Source organism: Tamandua tetradactyla, chromosome 26, assembly GCF_023851605.1.
Source record: "Tamandua tetradactyla isolate mTamTet1 chromosome 26, mTamTet1.pri, whole genome shotgun sequence".
NCBI classification, from domain to species: domain Eukaryota; kingdom Metazoa; phylum Chordata; class Mammalia; order Pilosa; family Myrmecophagidae; genus Tamandua; species Tamandua tetradactyla.
In genome coordinates this window covers 10,475,771-10,499,652 of record NC_135352.1, presented here as the reverse complement: position 1 = coordinate 10,499,652, position 23,882 = coordinate 10,475,771, and the positions used below count along the sequence as shown (strand labels likewise).

Here is a 23,882-nt window from a genome sequence, read left to right as displayed (position 1 = left end):
AGTCAGAAACTAGCATATAATTTACCAGGGGCCAGTGTTGTGTTAGGGAATGGGAGTTAATGCTGACATTGTACAGAGTTTCTATACAGAATGATGGAAAATTTTGCTAATGGCTGGTGGTTATGGTAGCACAACATTGTGATTGTAATTAACAGCACATGAATATATATATATGAAAGCGATTAAAAGGGGAAATTTTAAGTTGTACATATAGTACTAGAATGATTTTTTTTTAATCCATAGGACTGGACAGCACAAATTAATGAACCCTAAAGTGATCCATGGACTAAAGTTAATAGTACAATTATAAAATGTTCTTTCATCAGTTATAACAAATACACCACTCTAAAGCAATGGGTTAATAATAGAGTGGTATATGAGAACTTTATGCATGAGTTTTCTGAAAGCCTACAACTCATCTAATACAAAGACAAAGAATGAAATTCTGAGACATGATGCAACATGGAAAAACCTTAAAAACATTATGCTGAGTGAAGTTAGCAAAACACATAAGGATAAATACTGTATGATGTCACTTATAAGATATGTCTAGAAATAGCAAATCTGCAGAGACACAAAGTAGATTAGAGGTAACCAAATTTGGGGGGTTAAGAGAAAGGGAGGACTGATTGATGGATATGGAATGTATGCAAACAAAAAATATTAGCACACTGAGTTTTAGAAGTTCAGTTTTATTTTATGTGAATTTTGGAAATATTAGACTTGCATATGCACTTATTTACCTTTATAAACTAATTAGAACAGAGCTTCTTTAACTTAAGAGGTGTTGTAATCTATTTTATTAAACCCTTTGGAAGTGAAAAACATTTCATACTCAACAACAAGAGATAAAGTTCTTCCTGCAATAGAGACACACAAACATAGAGGGGGGTTCCAGTTGAATCCACAGGTCAAAGTAAACAGAGAAACAAAATATTCACTGGTCAGATTTCAAGAGTTGTTCTCTTTCCCAGCGAGCACAAAATTCTTAGTTTATATGAGGTAACAAACAGACCAACAAGCAAAAGACTGACAGATTGGACTTTACATTGTCTCTCATCTAACAGAAAACAGATCTACATATTCCATCTGACAGAGATCATTAGATGATCAGCCCATATGGCCTAATTACCAGTCATTGCTGCCACCAATAGTGGGGACATAATTCAACCCACAACAGATAACAGTGCTAAGATTTTTTTAAGTCTTATTGTCAGCAGGGCCATCACCTGTAATTCAGGGGGTTAACTATTCCACCAGGCAGAAACTATTCACACTTTTTTACAAAAGTCTGAACAATAATCTCTGTTTCTTCAGGGTTAAAAATTTCACAATGAAATTGGAACACTTGTGCATCGTTGGTAGGAACAAGGAATGGTGCAGGCACCATGGAAAACAGTTTGGCAGTACCCCAAAAAGTTGAAGATAGAATTACTGCATGACCTAGCAATTCCGTTTCTAGGAATATACCCAAATGAATTGAAAATGTGGACTTGAATACCAATGCTCTTAGCCGCATTGTTCACAATAATCAAAAGGTGGAAACAATCTGTGTCCATTGACAGATGATTGGATAAACAAAATGCGTTGGATATAAAAATGGAATATTATTTAGCTGTAAAAATGAATGAAATACTGACACCTGCTACATGGGTCAAACTTGAAAATGATGTTGAGTGAAATAAGCCAGACATAAAAGGACAAAAATTATATGATTACACTTACATGAAATAGCTATAAAAAGCAAATTCATAGAGACAGAAAATAGATTTGAGTTTTCCAGAGCAGGCAAGATGGGGGCAAGGAAATAGGAGTTATTCCTTCATTGGTATAGCATTTCTCTTTGTTTCAAGTGATGAAAAATTTTGGTAATGGATAATAGTGATGGTAGCACAACATTGTGAATGTAATGCCATTGAATTGCTCACTTAAAATGGGAAATTTTGTGATAAATATATATATTACCATGACAAATATTTTTCAAAAAATAAATTGCTCAATAAATAAACGTAATATTTTATTGCAAACCTACCTAGTAATCTCTTTTGCCTATTTACAAGTTTCAGACAGAACAAGATAAGTGCAATAGTTTTAGTAGTTAATACATAAAAAATGGGAAAGAGCAGGCATTAATTTTAGTTAGAAGATTAGCAGAAAAGAGATACAGAACTAAATATGCATAGAACATTGCCCTTGGCTACTGTATCTCTATTAATCTATAGATTCATCTTCATCCATTCCTTTTTTTTTTTCTTGCCTTGTATTTGTTGAAGAATCCAAGAAGTTGGAAAGGCTCAGTTTGCCATGACAGGAAAGTTAAATTAGAAACATCTTTAAAAGCATTTGGAATACCAACAAATTATTTTGTGTTTCATGCATTATGAAATGGAAATCCAAAAGAGTTTTTTCCTCATTATAAATCTAGGGGTGATGTGTGCAGCATTTTATTTGTTCTTCAAAGTTTTATGGTTTGGTAGGCCAAGTATTTATTATATTTCATTATTAAATTGCATTCACTTTTTGCAGGTATAAAAATATGAAACATGACTCATGATTCTGAGTTAATTTGATTAAAATATAATCTGGCAAAGAATAGTCAATAATATTACCTAATTACATTTCAGATTCTAAAAATTTAGCAGAGATTTTAAATATGCATTCAATTTTGTTTGCTGAAATATCTTTTCTCATGTAACTTTGCTTGTAGCCCACATTGGGTGTACTAAATTTCTTTGCCAGTTGTCTTTAAAAATAAGCAAAAACTTTTTTAATGGAATATTTCAAACATACATTAAAAATAGAGAAGACAGTACAATTAAACCCATGGTACTTTAACGATTGTCACTCATGCCAACTTTTCTTCATATAATCCCTTGTCCCCTTCTCCATTCCTTTCTAATAATTTGTAAGCAAATCTCAGATATATTTCACTGAGAAATAAATCTCTTCTGTATGCATCTGTAAAAAATAAGATTGCTTTAAATATATATAACATTTTGTATATTTTTATATAATGTTCTATTACTGAAACTCATCTCTGACCTCCAAATTTCATCAGAATTCCTTCATAGCATTAAATGTCCAGGCAGGCTTTGAATGACCCCAATGGGACTAGAATTACATGTTACAGTTTTTTTGAATCAGAATTCAAACATTATACTTGTTTTATGTCCACACAATATACTTGTTTTATGTATTTATTCAAATCTTGTTTAATCTATGGCCTCATCTTCTGTTTCATTTCTTTCTAGCCTTTCATTGTTAAAGAATCTGGGTTGTTGGTCCTTTATATATTTTTCCATATTCTGGATGTTATTGGGTGTATCATTGGCGATGAGAAAGATTTTGTTTAACATTGTTCTTTGTCCTCTATATATTTCTGCAAACTAGAGAAAAATCTTCTAGTTTACAGAGTACTTACAACTCTGTAAGAGATCTGTAAAAGACAGATTGTAGTAGATGTAGAAATTGTAGTTTCTAACTATATGTACATCTAACTATATGTACATCTAACCATACGTAGTTAGATGTAGAAATTGGATTAGATTCAGTTTTGATTTATTGGCAAGAATTCTTCATGAGTGGAATTGTGTACTTTCACCAGAAGGAATACACTATCTGTCTCTCTTTTCTTGTGCTGATAAAATTGATCAGTGGGTTCAGGTGTTGTGAGCCTGAAACTTTCATTAAGTTCTCTTTCAGCTCTTTACCTAATGAGTTTAGCAGCCATTGTTGATCAATGCCTCAATTCATTATTTCATTAGGGATTACAAAGTAGTGATAGTCTATCAACCTTCATGATTTATTAGCTGAACTACTATGTAGAAAAGGGCTCTACTGAACAAGGAAGCGAGATAAAGCAAAGTTGTATTTTAGGAGAAGAAAGCTAATATCGATATGAAAAATTAATGTGAGATCCTGGGGGTGAAGAAATAATTCAGGATTTTCTTTGAGTTGTCTCTGTAACAACTCAAGGTAGTGGAGGTAATGGCTGACCTGAACAAAAGTAGGACAAGTGATAACGGAAAGGAGGCAACTAACCATAAAATGTACCACATCGTACTAGAGGTGGCAACTGCTTGGCTGTCCTATGAGAAGAAGATCAAAGAATCTGGTGTCTGGGAAAATCCTGGTGCCACCAACAGTAACAGAAAAGTCCAGTGATTTAGAGAAGGGGAAAGAAGATGAAGGTGGTTGCATCTGTTTTCATCTCTGTCAAGACAGTCATTCTCCCTCTGCTGCAAGTTCCATTGTTTAGGGAAGTCTGATTTTTAAGAGCTTTGCAGTGATTTCTGTCAATTCCCTCCAGGACCTCCTTCACGAACTAATATTTCTCACCATCTGGAAGTGGAAAGATTTTCCTGACAGGTAACTAGGATTTTTCTTCTCTGCTTTTCTGCTCTGTGCTGCAAACACAATCATTTCAAGGGCTTATGGCTAGGCAATTTGATTTTCTTAAATTTGGATCACTGTGATGACTCAGTTCATTCGGAATTCGGAAGGTTGTCTCCGAGGATCTTTTAAATAAATAAACAAAGGCATTTTGTTCCATTCCATTGCCCCTATTAACCTTTTTCTCTATTCCCCTAAAAGACTCTTCTCCCTCCTGTGTTCTTCAATTACTGTGCTGTCACTTCCATGCCTGCCTTCCTGCTTGAGTAACTAGGGTGAACAGTGTTCAGCTCTGTGGATCTTTGTCCATAATTCACTTTCCCGCTTTCTAATCCTATATCCTCTTCTTCCTTTAGCATTCTTGAGTTAATCTATATTGTTTAGGCATTAACATACCCAGGTTTTAATTCATGATTGCAGAACAAACCTAATCAAAGATTTTAAAATCTTAAAAGAGATTTTCCTCTCTTTGCTCCATTTTGTCCCCATTCTGCTGGCTTCTATTACATTGCCTGCCAATTTGTTCATTTTCTTAATGTTTATCAATGCTCTACACTGGTATTGGAGAAGTCCCATTCCACCTAAAAGCACTCCATTCAGAAGCGAGGAAATACTTTACTTCAATTTTATTCTGGTTGTACTGTTACTTGGTTGAGCCATTAAGTGCAGAGAAATTTCACTCCAAATGTATCACAGCATTAAGAATAGACTCGTGGGCGGGCCGCGGTGGCTCAGCGGGCAAGAGTGCTTGCCTGCCATGCCAGAGGACCCCGGTTCGATTCCCGGCCCCAGCCCATGTAAAAAACAAACAAACAAACAAAATATAATAAAAAATAAGAAAATGTTTAAAGATGTTTCCCTTTCTTCCTCCCTTCCTTCCTTCCATCCTTCCTTCCTTCTCTGTCTTTCCTTCCTCCCTCTCTCTTTAAAAAAAAAAAAAAAAAAAAAGAATAGACTCGTTCCTTAAGCGCTTTGTAGAAATAGAATTTTAAAAGAGTAACTTAAAAAATGTACTAGGGGAACTGAAAATCTAAAATGATCTTACGTAGAGACTTTCTTGAAAGGTAAAGGAAACTTTTTAAACAACAAATAATGACTTCCAATTTAATCTGTCAAAATTTTGCATATTGCATTTTCATTAAACATAATAGAAATCTGGGGGACACCTCTGCCTTCTTTTATATGATACTTAAAGAAAAAGAAAATCCAAACCCAGAGCAGAAGTCAAGTTATGCCAACCAATGAGATTTTTAAGAATGGCAAGAGAGGGAGGTTGGTTGGTCCTTTACCTTCCACGTACCATGTCTAAAAAGAAGATATCAATAGCATATAGAGTTGGTTTATGCTTTAGTGTAGTCAGTTAGGCACCCTCTTTCCTGTATCTCTTCGCTAGTAGAAAAAGGCAGTCACTGAGAAAGAAGACATTTGTATTGGGAGCTAGTACCAGGCTTAAAAGTGACCTAGGGCTAAGTCATGAATTTGAGGCCCTTTGAAGGTGTGGAGAAACAGCTGCTATATCATATCTATTCCTTTTATGAGGAGTCTGTAAGTAAACTCAATGGCCTCTGAAAAAAATACAAGAAGCACCTTCTTTCCCATGCTCTCTAAAAGACACCAGGTCATCTGTAGCAGTTTCCAGGGAAAAACCCAGCACGTGGAGCATCTAGTGTGTGGGCTAGCCCCACCTGCCTCAATGGATATGGAACAATGTTCTCTAGGTCCTATATAGGACAAGCTTGCACATTAGAATGAATCAGCTCATGAATGAAAACTGAGTCAGGTTTTCTGCATCCCAGCCACAAAGGGTCACTACAGAGGTAACAGTCCTCATTTGCAGCCCACACATCATACAACACATTGGGCGTTTAAAGCTGGAAGCCTTGCTGATGTGTGATTGAGTCCATTCTAGTTGAAGAGTTAATATTTTGAATATGACCCCTGAGAAGAGGTCTTGCAAAGCTAAAAACAGAAATCGTTCTTGGAACTTAAAATAACCCCTGAACTAATCAGCTTTGCTCATTCAAAAAGATCTTTGAGTATTATTATATCAGATCTCAGAACTTTCACCTGGTAATGTATTTATATATAGTTCTAATCTAGCTAAGTCCTCCAGATTTAAAGAGTGACCCAGTTAATGAAAAGCAGTTATTAGGTTGGTTGAGAATTAAGTTTTCTGCCTGGTATGTGTTAGTGAATTGCAAACATAAAGAATAAGGATATGTTTTTTTGAAATGTGTGCTTGGTAGCTCATTTTTTTCTTGCTAAATCCAAGGTGCCAGCAGGGTCATATCTGGGACGAGGCACTCCAAACAAGTCACATTGAGGAATTCATCCCACTCCCTTCCCACCCCACATTTAAATCCTAGTGGAATCTGGTTAAAATGAATATTCCAGGCAGCGAATGCAGGGAAAATAAAACTTGACAAGACAGCCTGCCTTCTAAAGTGTTTATATTACAAACAAGCAGCACCCAACATTCCTAGCTCCATTTTGTTGTTGAGAATTGGAGAGGTAAGGGACACAGAGGATACATAGTAGTGGCATTTTTATTTCATTCATTGCCATGAAGGTCACTTCAAATCTCCACCTGACTGTTCCGCCAAAGCCAATACTATTTCCCTGATTTGTGACTGACAGCCTGTACTGAAATTGTAGCTGAGCTCTTGCTTTAAGGGGAAAAAACCCGTGATAGCCTCCAATTTTCCTATTTTGAAATAAGCTCTCCAACTCCATCACTGCCTGATGATTCTTGATTTTTCCTCTTCTCCCACTTGCTTTCATTGAGATGAGGAGTCATAGGAGGCCCAGTCTGAAATTCTCCCAGAATTCTTTCTTCCTTCATTCTCAAAAGCCAAGATGAGTTGAAGAAATGAGATGATCATGTGCATAATTCAGACTATGATTTTGGGGTGAAGCTAAGGATGGTCGTATGGGATGTATCATACAATTCTTAAGTCCAGACAAACTGGATTAGTGACTCGGTATTAACTTTAGTTTTCTGAGTGTACCCGGACAAAAAGTACCATGCAGAGTTGGAGAACTATCTAGAACTTGTCATGACCTACTTAGCAAGAGTCTGCCAGTGTAGTCTAGCTTCAGCAGGTCTTGTTAAAAAGATATTCTTGAGTACGAAAATGCCACGAACATGCCAAAGTTTGTGACTCATCAGTAATGAACTGTAGAGACAATTAGCTAAATTCATCTAATTTGCTAAAATTCACAGCTAGGATTTTAATTTGCAAGTAGAGTGGCTACAGCTGTTCAGCCTTAGGCATATGTAAAACCTTTAGTTTGATAACTTCTCTGTAATAATTTTAGCATTGAGTTGGAACAAAATTCCTGCAACTTCAGTGAGCCTAGGTATTCCATGATCAATACTCTATTAACAAACTAAGTAAAGGATCCAGGCAAACAAAAGAACCCTCAGACTGCTAGAAATAGTTTCAATCCATCCACAGTGCTCACCTCATGTGGTATTGGATTAGACTGCAGATTTACCGTTAAGTTGGTAGTAACTGATGCTGCTACATTAGGACGTGAATTGCCTAGGGTATAAAGTGATAAGCTCTCCAGTGAAATGTAATAAGAAGCATGAAAACTCACTTCTTTCATATTTGTTTGCTTTTCTCCCTCATTCCTAATAAGTTACAGAAATCAAGCAAATAATCAGTTAAAGAAAAAAGAAAATGCAAATTGTAACTTTTAATTATAATAAGAGAATGACCCTGGTGTTGGAAGAAATCAAGCTGTAATTATAGTTAGTCTTTGTTTTGAGACCTTTTGAGCAACTTTCAAAACCTTGCTGGGAGGGGATCTCTTGAAGTTTGCTTCCCATTTGCAAATTTTTATAACATAAAGAATTAAGGTTTGGATGGCCACTTACCATAAGGTCATAAGATAATTCATGGTTGGTAAGTGTGTATCATCTGATAATATTCTTAATTTATAGTGGGTTATTTGCATTTTGTTTTTCCTATGTTTGAGTGTGTAAGTTTATATATGTATAACTATAGTGATTATATTGGTGCACAAATACTCAAATCAGTGTGACAGGAAAAAAAGTGTTTTCTACCTTCTACATAGGTTTTATATGTACCTAAGCCAATTTGGCCAACAAAGCCATTAGATTCTTTAAAAATATATACTAGTTACCCTCAAGAGAAGTAGGTTAGCACTATTAATTTTACCACCAAAAGCATTATCAAGTAATTTGCTAAAGTGAAAACAAGTGTCAGACCAAATTCTGACATTCACCATTTACTAGCAAGGAGGCACATAACTGCCATTCAGTAAATAGGGTGGTTAACCATCCTAGTTTGCCCAGAATGAATGAAATTTATTACTGAAGGTCCCACATCCAGGAGACCCTTCAGTCCCCAGCAAACTGGGACCATTGGCAAGATTTAGTCAAGCTTACACTTAACATGTCATGATACAAACGTCTTGACTCTCGGCAGAACAAAGAATGCAAGAGTGGAGTAACTTTAAAATATGTTTGTCACAAGTCTTGAAATCCCCTCATTTCATCACGGAGAACCCATTTCTAGTACATTATGCTAGTTGGTTAGCCAAAGAAAACCCATTTCCAATGTCAACCCATTTCCAATAGTCATTGTTCCACTTTGAAAAGACTCTACTGTTAATAAGATGTGCAGGTCACGGAAATACTTGTAAAGCACCTCTGGTTTTCTGGTTATGTTTGATCCCTAGAGTGGTTTAGAACTAACATCATGCATTTATGTGACACTGTATATGATAACATATTTTAGAGTAAAGAATACTCATCAAAATATCATGACTCAAGAAAATCAGACAGAATCCCACAGACTGAGAAGCTTGGGGAATAGTGCTTCCTAAGGACAGGAAACCTGAAGAACTATTTATTAACAACTGTTTCAGACTTCAAGGTAGTTTCTACACTAAGAAACTTCAACAGCAATGAAATCATGACCTTTTCCAAAGAAATAACAAGGTTAGGTTACTCTCATGCAGTTTTAGCAAAAGAACTACATACCTGGGAGATCATTTAGGGGAATGGGAACTGAATTTGAGTCTTCCCTTACCTCTTAAAAAGCATCATAACTTAAATAGTCACTTCTTTTTTTCTTCTTTAACTTTGTCTCTTTTGTTGTAAAGAGTTCCTGGTCTTTAAAATCCTTCCTCACTTTTTAAAGTGTCTAAAGCATAAACTATAATTCCAAATATTTGAATTTTTCACTTCCAGTTAGAAAGAGGCAATTAGCTTTTCTTGTGTTTTGCCAGCATTAAGTAGAAATTTGGCTTATGCTCATGCTCCTAGTTCTTCAGTCACCTTTGATTCCTTTAAAAATGTTAGGTGATTTCTCAGATGTGGAAAATATAACCATTGAAGACAGTGGTGTTTTGTAGAGGCCATCAACAGCATCTTCAAAGTGTATATGTCCTTTTGATACCTAGAACTAGAGAGTCTATCTTTATCATTGTAATAGCTTCATACAAACATGCTGAGTGTGTGTTTACTTCAAATCCAAAGACAATGCCCCAAAGAGTCATTCCCCAGGAATGTCGATCTTACAGCTTTGGCATTAAGTTTCTCTGAATGGAATTTGCTGCACAGATAAAGCACCCGAACACAGCAAGCTTTGACTCTGAGGACATTTCCTTTGATAAAAAAAATACACTGAAAAAAAAAAAAAACCTCTGGAAATAATATGTATTAGCCTCTTGTCATGCAAGAGTAATGATTCTTACAATGCAAGGTGGAGATATTCGCACCAACTCTTGAGAATGTTTCAGTTCATTTCCCAAACTGATGTGCTGCCTTTTTCTGAAATCTAAATCAAGTGAGGCCATACACTTCAGGGCACAAATTAGAGAACTGGCACCGGACTATGGCAGTTAGAACGAGAATCGATATAGGCCGTTTAAGCATCAGGACTGACTATGTTTCATTTTTGACACTTAAGTTTATGCTTATTGAGTGGGGGAGTTTTAACTCTGCAGCAGCTATAAACTCATTAGGAAGTGCCAGCTGAGATTATAGTGCATGTTAAATATTACTAATGCTGGGGCATGGTTTTCATTTACTCTTTAGCAGAGTATCTGGATGTGAAAGCAATCTAAGCAATTTTGGGAGTGGTGGGATTCAAGAATATTTTTTGTCTCACATGTACCCGTCACATGCTTAAAATTCCGATATTAGGAAAGAATGCCTATGAGTCAAGAAGACTTCTTTTCTTTAGAAATCTCTATCAAAATGATAGCCCAACTAACACTTTAGAGAGGATTTGCTCAATGGGGTTTGGAAGCTAAGACTTGTGGGATGAAATTCCAGTAGGTGTCATGGAAACCTGCATTAGACAAACAAAAGTACAAATAGGTTGTTATAAAGAAGCATTATCCTGCATGCCCCCCCCACCCCACCCTGAGCACATGCTGCAAAAGTGATGATTTACAACAAGTTTTAAAGTAATAGACTGGCATGACTATGATGAAAAGAGGCAGAGGAAGCTAAATGCTGGATAAAAGGACCTTGAGAAAAGCCTTTTATAAAAGGCACCTGTGCTTCCTCTGATCAGTGGCTCAGCTCAGGTCATATCTTCAGTTCCCAGTTCAGTCCCTGCTTCCCTGAGCTACATGGTTTTGATCTATGCATGGAACTGGGGCAGTACAGAAGGAAGTGGTTGGTGTCAGAGACAGAACTTGTCTTTCACATTGCTTATTTTCCCATTTTGTATATTCCAGAAAATTCAACCGAGGAGCCAAATAAATATTTTCACTCAGCTCCTCTCTGTTGAAACAAGTAAAACTGACACTCATGAGTTGGGTTCCTTATATATGTCATTGGTTAACTTTTTTTTTCTAGTGTCCTGCTGTAAGGCTAGACAATACATTTTTTAAAAATAGTCTTATTGAGAAATGTCTACACACATACAATCCAACCATATTATACAATCAGTGACTCACAATATCATCCCATAGTTGCGTATTCTTCACTATGATCATTTTTAGAACATTTGCATCACTCTAGCAAAAGAAATAAAAAGAACTCATACATCCAATACCCTTTACCCCTCCCTCTCATTGACTCACAGTATGGCAATCTACCCAATTTTTACCCTTTATCTTTCTCTATTATTTCTTTATTTTTATTCTTATTTTTTTCTATTTTACTCATTTGTCCACAGCTTGGATAAAAGGAGTATCAGACGCAAGGGTTTTAAAATCACACAGTCACATTGTAAAAGCTATAGACTTATATAGTCTTCTTCAAGAACCAAGGCTACTGGAACACAGCTCAATAGTTTCAGGTCCTTCCCTCTAGCCACTCCAATACACCATAAACTAAAAAGGAGTATCTATATAATGCGTAAGAATAACCTCCAGGATAACCTCCCAACTCTGTTTGAAATCTCTCAGCCACTGAGACCTTACTTTGTCTCATTTCTTTCTTCCTCCTCTCAGTGGTTAACTTTTAAACTGCTCTAATATGTACCCTGGGTTGTTTTCTGTGTATCATGTTTACCAGATGGGATTCTTCACCTGTCCCTCACAGTTGCCTTTGAACAATCTCATATTTCCTGCTTCTTTTCCCAGAACTTTTAATTACATTAAAAAAAAAAAGATCTTACATGTGTAGAACTAGGAACACTTATTCACCGCTAGAGAAATGTAAAATGGTACAGCCACTGAGGGGAATGATATGGTGGTTTCTCCAGAAGCTAAGTATAGAGTTGCCTTATAACCCAGCAACCCTGCTACTAGATAAATACCCAGATGATCAGAAAGCAAGGACACGAATAGACATCTGCACACTGATGTTCATAGCAGCATTATTCACAACCACCAAAAGATGGAAACAACACAAGTGTCCATCAACAGATAAATGGATAAAGAAAATGTGGTATGTACATATGATAGAACATTATTCAGTAGTAAATAGGAATGAGATCTTGAAGCATACAATACCATGGATGAACCTTGAAGACACTATGCTGAATGAAATAACTCAGACCCAGAAGGACAAATATTATATGATCTTACAGTTAAGAACTAATTATTATATGTAAACACAGACATGAAATACAGAATATAGGTTACCAGGATCAGTTATTAGAATGAGGCCAAAGAATGGAGAGCAGTTGCTTAACATGTGCAGAATGTTTAACTTGGTTGAACTTAAAAGTTTGGAAATGGACAGAGGTGATGGTACATGTTATTTCAGTGTTGAATGGTGTGTGAATGTGGTGGAAGGGGAAGTTTAGAGTCATGTATGTCACCAGAAGGAAAGCTGGAGGTTAAAACATGGGAATGTATAACATAGTGAAACTTGTGGTGGACAATGTCTGTAATTAACTGTATAAATATTAAAAAGTTCTTTCATGATCTAGAATAAATGTATGATGCTATTACAAGAAGTTGACAATAGAGGAGTATATGAAAAAAAATGAACCTACTGCAAACTATGGACTAGAGTTAACTAATATTTTAATACTCTTTCATCAACAGTAGCAAATAGACAAAACCAATACTATGGATAAATAATAGTTGGGGTACAAGGGGTATGGGACGATTTCGGCTTCCTTTTTTATTTTTTCTTTTCTGTAGCAATGAAAATGTTCTAAATTTGATCATGGGGATATATGCATTATATATGTATTATATGTTGATACTGTGAGCAGTGTTTGTATACGTTGGATGGTTCATATGGTGTGGGACTATATCTCAAAAAAACTGCTTTGAAAAATAGCTCTTACAACAGAAGAACTTAAAAATGCAGTTGCTCTTGTAGACCTGTTCATATAGCTCATGTAATGAGTCTCAGAATTCTGGCAGGGTCTGCACCTTTGGAGCCCCCTGTGTCTTTTTGTAGGTGTATACCACTAGACTAAAGAATATAAATGCTGAACCCCTGCCTCTCAGCCTTATACTGAAAAAAAAACCCAAAGCTCTCCTTTGGTGATAATGAATCTGAAACTTAGAAATATTTATGTCTTCAATAACTAATTGTCCTGGAACATATCCTTGTTCAATTAAAAAAAAAAGTACTGAGTTTTAAGGAAAATGAATGAAGCCATTTACTAAAAAGTTTATACATGTAAAGCACTTGGAAGAGAGCCTGACCCATAGTAAGTGCTTGTGCTAATTATTCTTCATTTGTTTCCATGGCTCCCCTCCCCCAGTCTACTTCCCCATCTTCTCCCGTCTGCTCTCATTTCAGAAAAAAGGACCTTTGTGGACTACATCACCCAGGTCCACTTCCTGGCCAGCTTCAGGTTGGGGTCAGGTAATAAGAGGTACTGGCAGGGGAACAGAAGGTGGGAGGAGAGAAATTTTAGGGAAGCTCCTTCCTGCCCCCTCCTACCCCTACATGCTTTTTTGGCAGCAGCCCAGTCCCTCCATTACTGCATTCCACTCAGTGGCTTCTCTTCTGCTGCTGCAATAACGTTATTTCCACTCTTTGCCCCTGTAGTGTCAGGGGAGTTAAAGCTATCCCTTTGTTGAGGGTCCTTGGGTGCTTCAACATCCCATTTTGTTTCCTTAATTCTGTCCAAATCTCTGTAAGTAGTCCCTTTATTAAGTGTCTTCACTTAAATCCGTGTTCTCAGCCTTCCTGCACATTATCATCACCAAGGGAGCTTTTGAAAACTACCAAAGCCTGGGCCTCTATCCCCAGAGGCTGATGTAATAGGCCTGGGGTGGGGCCAGGGCCCTTGTGTTGTTTAAGAGCTCTGCAGGTAATGAAGTCACAGTGGAGAACCGCTTCCTGAAGCCATCTGAGTGGTTGCTCTTTCTTGCCAAGACCCTAACAGTTATGCTACTAAATGAATGTTACCTGTTGTTACTGCAACAGCTACTACCACCACCACTTTTATTTCTATTATGCAAATATTAAAGGTCCCCACTAATTCACTGAGCTTCTCAAACTTTAATATGCATGTTAAGCAGGAGAGGATCTGTTAAAATGCAGTTTGAGTTCTGAGGTAAGACTTAAGAGTCTGCATTTATAACAACCTCTCAGATGTTGCCAATGCTGCTGGTGTGAGGACCTTACATCCAGTAGCAGGGCCATAATCAAATATTTCCTACTCTCTCCTTCCTTCAAGCTTTCCAAATTTTCTCCCCTATCTTCCTCACCTCATGACCTTGCTTTTCACCTCCACCATAAAATGGAAGCATGCAAAAGAGATTGCTGCCATAGGCTTACACCATCACGTATATTCACTTATGCGCATCTGCACTCTCATACTCTGCTTCCCACCTGTAATTATCGATGGAATATCTATACTCACATCCTAAGCTTATCCTTCCATTGCACCAGATTCCATCTGTTCTTGCTCACCCAAGGGCATTGCTTCAGGAATCCTTTCCTCTTTTCTGCATTAATTCTTTCTCTGTCTTGGATTGTTTCCATCAACATACAAACATCACCATTTCTCTTCTTAAAAAAAAATGAAAAAAGTACTTTCACTCCCTCTCCCCTCACCAGCTTTCACTCCAGTTTTGGCAAACCTTAGCAAAGTAAACTTAAGTTTTCCATATCTGTTGTCTCTAATTGCATTCTTCTCACTCCTTAACTAAGTCCATCTTCATCAGCCATTGTCAAGATCACCATTGAGATCCACATGGGTAATTCCAATGGTCAAGACTTAAGTCTCCAACTTACTTTATATAAGCATTTGGTGCATTTGTTAACACCCTTATACTAGTCGGTGTTCTCAAGGGAAACAGAACCAACAATAGATACAACACACACTACGTGCACACACACACATGCATGTATGTATATAATATTATGAGACATTACAGAAATTGGTTCACATGACTGTGGGGATGAGAAAGTCCAGATTCTGCAGTGCAGGCTGCAAGCTGGGAACTCTGATGAAGGTGAGGGTTTCCCAAGGAGAATCTGACTGGCTGAAAGTAGAGATAAAAATTTTTCCCTTTGACTGCTGAAATCATCAGTTCTACGCTCAAGGCCTTCAAATGATTGTATGTGACTTTTCTCGTTGTTAAAGGCAACTCCTTTGCTGATTGTAGACATAACCAGTTGCAGATGCAATCAACTGACTAATAATTTAAATCCAGAAAATATCCTCACAGTAACGAAAGGCAGCGCTTACTTGACCAAATAATTGCATTCCATAACCTAGGGCAGTTGACATGTGAACTTAACCATCATATTCCTCCTCCTTGATACAGTGTACTCTGGGACATCACACTCTCGATTTTTCTCCCAGCTCACTGACAGCTCCTCTCATTCTCCTTTGCTGGTTCCCTTACTCCTCTTTGACCGCTTAAATTTGGCATGCTCCGAGGCTCAATCTTTGGTTCTCTTCTCTATCTACATTTTACCCCTTGATGATCCCCTCCAGTAGCATGGCTATAAATACTGTCAACACATCAAATTGATGTCTCCAGTTCTGATCTTCCTTCTGAAATCCATACTTGCATAAATCCAGTTCCCTATGTAACGTCTCATTTGGGATATCTGATAGATACTTCAAACAAACATAAACTGAAATTCTGATAGTCTTCAAATTTATCCCACCTGAAGTTTTCCCCATCTCATGCATCAGTTGCTCAGGTCAAAAATTGTGAAGTCTTCTTTGACTTTTTTTCATACCTCACATCCAATCTAACATGAAATCCTATTGACTCTACCGTCCAAATATATAAAGAATCCCACATTCTCACCAGCTCAACTACTACCACCCTTTTCTGAGATTTTTGCTTTCATTATTGCAATAGCCTCCTAAAGTAACTCCTTGATTCTACACTTGCCTCCACAGTCTCTCTCAACAAGCACTGATTCTTTTAGAAAATGTAAGTCAGATTATGGAGCTCCACTGATCAATACTCTGTAACAGACTTCTCATTTCACTCAGGATACAAAGTCATCATTCTCACATTTTTCAAAAGGGTTTACATGATCCCTCTTTCCATCCTTCCCAACTTACTTGCTTCTCTAATGTTATAATCTGCTTCTTTGCTGCTTGCTCACTCTTCCCCAAGAGTAGTGGCCTTCTCGATGCTCCTTGAACCTTTCCAGACATGCACTTACTTTATAGCCTTCACAGTGGCTTTCCTTTCTTCCTCGAATGTCCGTCCTTCAGTATCATGGATAGCTCTTTCACCTCCTTCTAGCCTCTCTTCAAATGCCATCTTCTCAGGAGGCTTATTGTAATTACTCTATTTAAAATTGCAAGTGTCTACCACCTACTATCTTTAGCCTTCCTGATTTCAATTATTCTGCTCAAATTTTCCCGGCACAATATACAGTTTCTTTATTTATTCTGCTTGCTTTTTGTTGCCTGGAATATAAATTTCTGGGAGGGCGGGGATTATTGTCTTGTTAAATTAATGTATTTTAGGTAACTGAAAAGTGTCTGGCACATAGAGATACTAAAAAAACTTTCGATGAATAAGCGAATGAGTTATATAAACAATTTTTGTTATACTTTTAAGATGACAGATAATAAAAATAAAATTTTCTTAGGAACAAAGGGTCTGAGCACTCCAAGTATGGCAATGAAACTCAGACATAACATAGAAGAAACAAAGACAAAAGCTTCAATTCTTTCAAGACTTTTTGTTTATCTAAGTTCAAGGAAATGGCTTCTGCCTTTTCAGAAGTGGGATTTATTGATATGCAAGAAGATTATCTTCCCTAAACTTTGATCTACTCCAATATCTCAGCCAAAGTGAACAGTTATTTCCTGCTTTCTGGTTTCCACAACATTTGCCAATATTTTATAGCATGAAAAAATAATGTCTTGTGGCATGGAATATGGATTGATTACTGACAGAATATATAGGAAAATCTAAGGAATTTTGGGCAATGTTCAGTATTTCACTGCACAGAGCCCTTGGGGTAATGTTCTCAGAAGAATCAATAATTGGAGGCCAACTAAATAGCCTTGTTCCTTCAAATATGAACTTCGTTGCTTTATCAAGAAAACAGATGTTTATTGCTTTCAGGCAGAAAGTAATCAGTCAAGCAGGTTTACAAGCCCCCTCTTCATCTCAAAAGTGTTTCTGTCAGCTTCTTCACCCTCAGAGAAAATTACCAAATCAAGTCCTGAAAGGTAGATGATTAGTGGGTGTCATATTTGGCATCTCATTTCATCTTCCCAGCTGGGGATGTGGAGAAGCTATTGACTTCCCATTTAGGGAAAAGCACATTTTGACAGCAAAGTTGTCCCGGGGCTCTTCCTTGGAGCAGAGAAACCATGAGACTATACACTAATATAAAAAATCAGGGGAACCTGGCTTAAGGCTCGTAGGACAGCTCTCATCATGGTTCAGAAACAATAATTCAATGACTGCTATTTATTCTAAGGGAGAGAAGAATCTTATGTCTTCCCCTAAAAAGCAGCTTGGAACAGGCTGAAGGAGTCACCTAGAAAGACTGTCCAATCTTTTCCATTATCTGAACATTTTAAGGACCAAATTCTACACCTTCCAGGAAAATTCAGGAATAATAATGGTTATAATAAATGATCAGTGCCTTGGAATGTCTAAATTCCAACTTTAGAGAGCACTGAGTAAACTTCTTCAAACACAGGAGGATGCATTTGAATGTTCTATCCTTCAAACATTTTTTTAAGTGATTAAAAAAATACATGAACTGACACCTGAGATAGAGAGGGTTGCAAGAAAAGTTTTGTATGTCTTTTGTAGTGGAGAAGGGCCAGTACCAAAGGATCCTGAAATATCTTACTATCTTGCTGTCCGTCTGTAGGCAGCGAGTGGAATGAGAATCTAAGCATTGCTTGCAGACCAAATAAATGTGGTTTTTACACACACACATAGGAGTCCTTTTCATACGGGTATACCTTTTATTTTGGTTATTAAAATAGAAATTGATTTCAAAGTATTGATTTAAAAATTTTAGCATCACGTATCTGTTCAGACATTGGATTTTAAAAATACTACTGTCATGTGGAGGTCTGTCAAAAAAAATTTTGTGTGTATGCTGTATGGTGGGAAGTTACAATTCATTCATTTCCCATGTGAGGATCCCTTTATTGCAGCACCGTTTTGCTGAGTTTGGGTTTGTTTGGTTTTTTGTTTGTTTGTTTCTTTGGGAAGTGCATCGGCCGGAGTCGAACCCTGGTCTCCTGCATGGCAGGCAAGAATTCTACCACTGAACTACTCGAGTATTGCCTGTCAAAAAATTTTTTTGATGTCAAAATTGATCATTATACTTTGAGAATGACTATATAAGCTCTGTAAGAATCCTTCAAACCAGCTTCAGGTTTGTTTCAGATTTAGTTGCTAATAGATATGCTGTCTGGACTCACCTGCACCTTGTCAGCAGAGTGGGGAGACTGTCCCAGTGTTCCCCTTTACGTGTTCATTTTCATTTTTTGTTACTTCATATGGGAGGGTCATACCACCTTACAACATGGATAACTGCTGGAAGTTGGTGAGCACACAGAAGATTTGGAGCCAGGCTACCTGGTTGTAGGTCCCAGATCTGTGCTATAAATAATGGACCAGCCATTCAACATCTCTCAGTTTTAGTTTCTTTTTTTTTCACTTGAAAACTGGGAGTGTAATCAAAATAATACTTTGAGCACAGGGTGAATCTAAGGATTCAGTGTTGAAGGTGATCTGTAAATTCAATGTTATGCAAATATCAGTTTCCCAAGGGACATATAACTCTGGGTGGTCATCAACATCGGTCAATTATTTAAAGTTGTTCACCTCATTTTCTTGGGCTTTGCTGAACCATCTTAGTCATTATCCAAAAAAAAAATGGGTTAGCCAGTGAGGAAGAAGGGGGATAGAAGAAAATTGGATTTGTACTTCTATACCACAGTCATTATCATGCTTCTTGCTTGAAAAAAAAATATGTATTTTTGCATTCATGAGATGGTACTCCCTGTCTCATATTTCCAAAAATAAACTCATGAAATTCTTGAAGTTCATTTTTAATGTGATGTTTCCAGTTTGGGGTATCCAATATGGAGATTTTTCTACTAAATTCTACCAGGACCACTAGTCCTTCCTCTTCCTGCATTCTCTCTCTAGCTATGCAAATTGCTCCCTACAGATAGCAAGGAGAATAGCATTACCTTTGGTTATTTTCCTCTAGAGAAATACACTTGTATAGATGCTTTAATGAGCTGTAGAATAGTTTCCATGGGCTTAACACCTTGGGCTTCAATTAGTTGCACCTATATATTTTTTGTAATTGGTTTTCAGCTCCTATTTCTAATGATCAAAAATACTATTTGCCACCTATAGGAGTGATTGTATAGACAGAAAGGGAGTTGGAGACATTTGTGGAACCTGAAATTATGCTTTTCAGGAAGTATAAACTCTCTTTAGCAGCAGGACGTTGCCACTGGTGCAGTATATAGACATAAGAAAATGGGGAAACGATTTTCTATCCAGAAAATAGATAGGGAAGAAATCAAATTACTTTGCCAGCAGCAAGTAGCATTGTGCCAGATGCAAATTACCAGGTCAGAGGTGGGGAGGAATTAGACAGAAGGGTACACAGGAAGAGAGGTTAATGGACAGATGACAGGTAGGTGGGCTACAGGCTAAGATCTTCCTCTCTTTTGAACAGGTTTCTTGTCAAGGTCTCACATCTTTTTAATCTTTTTCTCTTTTTCCATGTTGTACTGATTCTTTTTTTTTTTTTTTTTTTTTGACTTTTTATGCATTTATTATTCCCCCAGAGGGTTGCACCGTTCCTGGAAGTATTACAATATCAGGTCGACGCACGGAGTGGACGGAGCAAGCTCCTATTCCATCTCCCAACTCCAAAAATCCATTTAATATATTGTCCTCGGATAGAAGACGTATCAGATATTAAACTGATAAGCACAGATACTACACTTGATCTTAGCCAAAAGGCCAAGAAGCAGTGTTGTTGTACTGATTCTTAAATGAAGGCAGCAGTACTTCTAAAGTTGCAATTCTTTTTTGATGTTTTCCTTAAAACTTATCTAGAATATCATATGGGTGGTCATATCTACTTATCATGGATAATAAATATTCCAAGTGATCTAATAAAGCCTTTTTTCTTGGACAGTCTTGGGGTCACCCAGAACCTGCTACCAATAACTTGTATAGTTTTTGGTCCTCTCCCCCAACACAGCATAAAGGACATAGTTTAAAAATGGAGACTTCTAAGGCAAAGTGAGTCAAGATTAGAACTATCTGTAAAGTAATACTAATAGTTTATATTTCTGTACGAAACTGTATTTCAGGAAACACTTAACTATAGAATATCTTGGCAAGTCTTTATGCCAAAAGTTGGATATAGCTATATTAACTACTTTTTTAAATCTTTTCCATTGTATAGTATAACATATATACAAAGAAAGAAATAGTTTTCAAAGCACTCTTCAATAAGTAGTTACAGGACAGATCCCAGAGTTTGTCATGGGCTACCATACCATCCTCTCAGATTTTTCCTTCTAGCTGCTCCAGAATAAAAAAGACTAAAAGATGTAAATAGTTTTTTTTTATCATCACAATAGATTTTTTCTTTCTTTTTTTGTGAAAAATAGCATATATACAAAAAAAGCAATAAACTTCAAAGCACAGCACTACAATTAGTTGTAGAACATATTTCAGAGTTTAACATGGGTTACAACTCCACAATTTTAGGTTTTTACTTCTAGCTACTCTAAAACACTGGAGACTAAAAGAGATATCAATTTAATGATTCAGCATTCATATTCATTTGTTAAATCTTATCTTCTCTGTATAACTCCACCATCACTTTTGATCTTTCCATCCCTCTCTAGGGGTGTTTGGGCTATGGCTATTGTAACTTTTTCATGTTGGAAGGATCTGTCACTAATATGGGTTAAGGAGATGGAACTAGCTGACAGTTATATTAGCCATTTTTTATAGGTAAGAAAATGTGATTGAAATGGCCTGAAAGCCCACCTTTACCTTATTTACCTATCCTCACCTTTTTTTATATAATAGCCCCTCTTTTAAGAAAAGAGGTCTGTAAAAAGAAATGTTAAAGCAATTTTTTATAATTGATTCTTTGACACAGGGTATCTTTCATTCTATTTTTTGCTTTTTACTTCTATCATTGTGTTACAGGTTGAATGTGAACCCATTTGGAATAGGATCTTTTTTTTAAAAAAAAAAACTATTCTTGCAACTTTCCTATAGATTTCATTTTTCAAAATACAACATTGGGAAATGTAAGTAAAAGTTCAGAGAACAAAGATGACTGTGTGGGCTATGGTAGTTATTGGGAATATGTAATGGAAAAGTTGGGAATCATTCAGCTAAAATTCCTTTGCTAATAAGGCAGAGTATGGAACAAATGAGTGAATGAATGAATGAAGAAATTCCTTTTTGGCCTTTAAGGAAATCTAGAATCTGGATGAAAATTACCAACATTTTGTATTTGCTATGTATTACACAGTAAAAATATTCCCACGAATTTTGCTGCTTGTAGTATGTAAGGGCTACCTTTTCTACAAGCGGCAATCAAGGCATCATCCAGAATTGTGGTCTCATTTGAAGGCTTCACTAGGAAGGGATCTGCTTCCAAGTTCACATAATTGGCAGAATTCATTTCCCTCATAGGTTGTCAGACCCTACTGTCTTCAGAGACAGAATGGCCCTGCCGACACCATGATTTGGACTTCTAGCCCCCCAAATTGTGAGACAATAAAGTGTTGTATAAACCATCTGATATGTGGGATTTTGTTATAGCAGCCCTGACAAACTAAGACACATAGTCTTTCTCATGTTTCTCTCTTTTTCCTTCCCAAGTTGAAGAAAAGGCTAAAGGAGGGAAAGCCATGTAGCATATTTTTGCCATAAATAAGATATTTCTTGGATTTTTTTTAAATTGGAAAAAATGACACATTTTAGGAAAATTAAAATTACCAATATTGACTCAGGAAAAGATTGAAAAGCTAACTAAACGTGCAAGTAAACATGATTGAAATGAAAACTTATCTGAATGATTCTATTCTTGTAATTTTATTAATAATGTATAAATGGAATGGACGGGCAACATCAACTTCAATGGCCTGTCTTGGGAACCCTGTGGAAAAGGAAATTCCATTTTATATAACTTACCAGATGCCTGTTCATAAGCGAGATAAAAATGTCATCTTGGATCCCAAGTTTACACAATAAATATCTAACCTGTACAATAAGCCATTATTTTTTTAAAGCCCTAAAACAATGTTACTTTTTGTCAACTTTTAAAACACCTGCCGAAGTTGCTTGCTTAGATTAGAGGAACAGAAGACTGACAATTAAAGAAAAACAAGATAATACTATCTGGGAGCATGTCTATCATGGATGCTTTCATAATGGGCAGTTCTCTCATATTGATATATCAAAAATATATTTTGAGGAGTTCCAGGAACATGGCAAAATAGAATAGAGTTCAACCCTGCTCCAAGGAGAAGCTAGAGAAGGGACAGGAGGGTGACTGAGATGGTGATTCCAGGGAATAAGAGACCTGGGAGAGCCTTCTGCACCACATAGGGTGGCCCTGGTTGCCAAAGCTGAGGAACGGAGAAGCAGAGAACTGGAGACTGTCCGGCTGGTGCAAACAGCCTAATGTGGAAGCCCAGAGTCCTCAGGAGTGCATGGAAGGGAGACAGGGACTAGGAAGCCAAGATGTGTTCCTTGAATGCACTATCCCCACTAACACAGCCCTGCAACCCACAACCCACCCCAAACCCCACACACCTGGACCCTGTCACCTGACCCCATCCTTGCACTCCAAGCACCTGCTCCCTGCCAACTCCCACAATACCCATCCCACACCCCCACTCCAAGCTGAGTGCATGCCTGCGCCAGCCCAACCCACCTCTCCTGCCCAAGCGCAGCCTCACCCCTCCCAAGCCCTACCTCTCAGTCCCTGCCCCCTGCAGGCAGTCGATAGCACATAAAGGCTGTGGGGACTTACCTCCATACCCAGTCTACACCCACCTCCAGCCCACACTGTCTCGCACTGTCCCCGCTGAGATCTGTGCACATGTACATCATTTTACGGCACTCCCAGAGCTGCACATGCACACAGCCCCTTCCCCCTGTCATGCCTCCCAGCTCTGGGAAAATGCTGACCTGTACAGTTGGGCCACAGCTGCCCCCAGCCCAGGGAAGGCTCAATGTTGACCCACTGCCCTAGCTCTGCGCATGTGCACAAAGTGCCTCACGGCTCAGACCAGAACACAGGGCCCCACCCACCAGACCCGTGCACCTGCACAGCCACATCCTCCCCCTACCACTGGGCATCCAGGCTCATAGGCACCAGTAGCATCCCAAAACTGTGCCTACACCTGCACTGCAATGCATCACCACGCTATTGTGCCCTGCCCCACACCCTGCATCCTGCTCCATATCCATCCTACAAATACAAGGCTTTAGGCTACTGAAGGAAATCAGCTTCCAAAGTAAACCAATCAAGATATTTACATGCCAAGAAGACAGCAGATAATCACTAAGCATATCATAATGGACAGATTTAGCCCTGCCTAATGACCAAATTAAAACAC

At 37.5% G+C, this 23,882-nt stretch overlaps 1 long non-coding RNA gene and 1 other non-coding gene across 5 annotated transcripts in view; both read right to left on the bottom strand.

Moving 5' to 3' along the window:
* LOC143669685 (uncharacterized) overlaps positions 1–23,882 on the bottom strand; it is a 104,128-nt gene that overhangs the window by 69,154 nt on the left and 11,092 nt on the right. The gene's annotated exons all lie outside the window — the stretch shown is intronic.
* Positions 20,066–20,256, bottom strand: LOC143670054 (U2 spliceosomal RNA). The gene has a single exon (XR_013169236.1). It is a non-coding gene; the product is annotated as a U2 spliceosomal RNA (small nuclear RNA).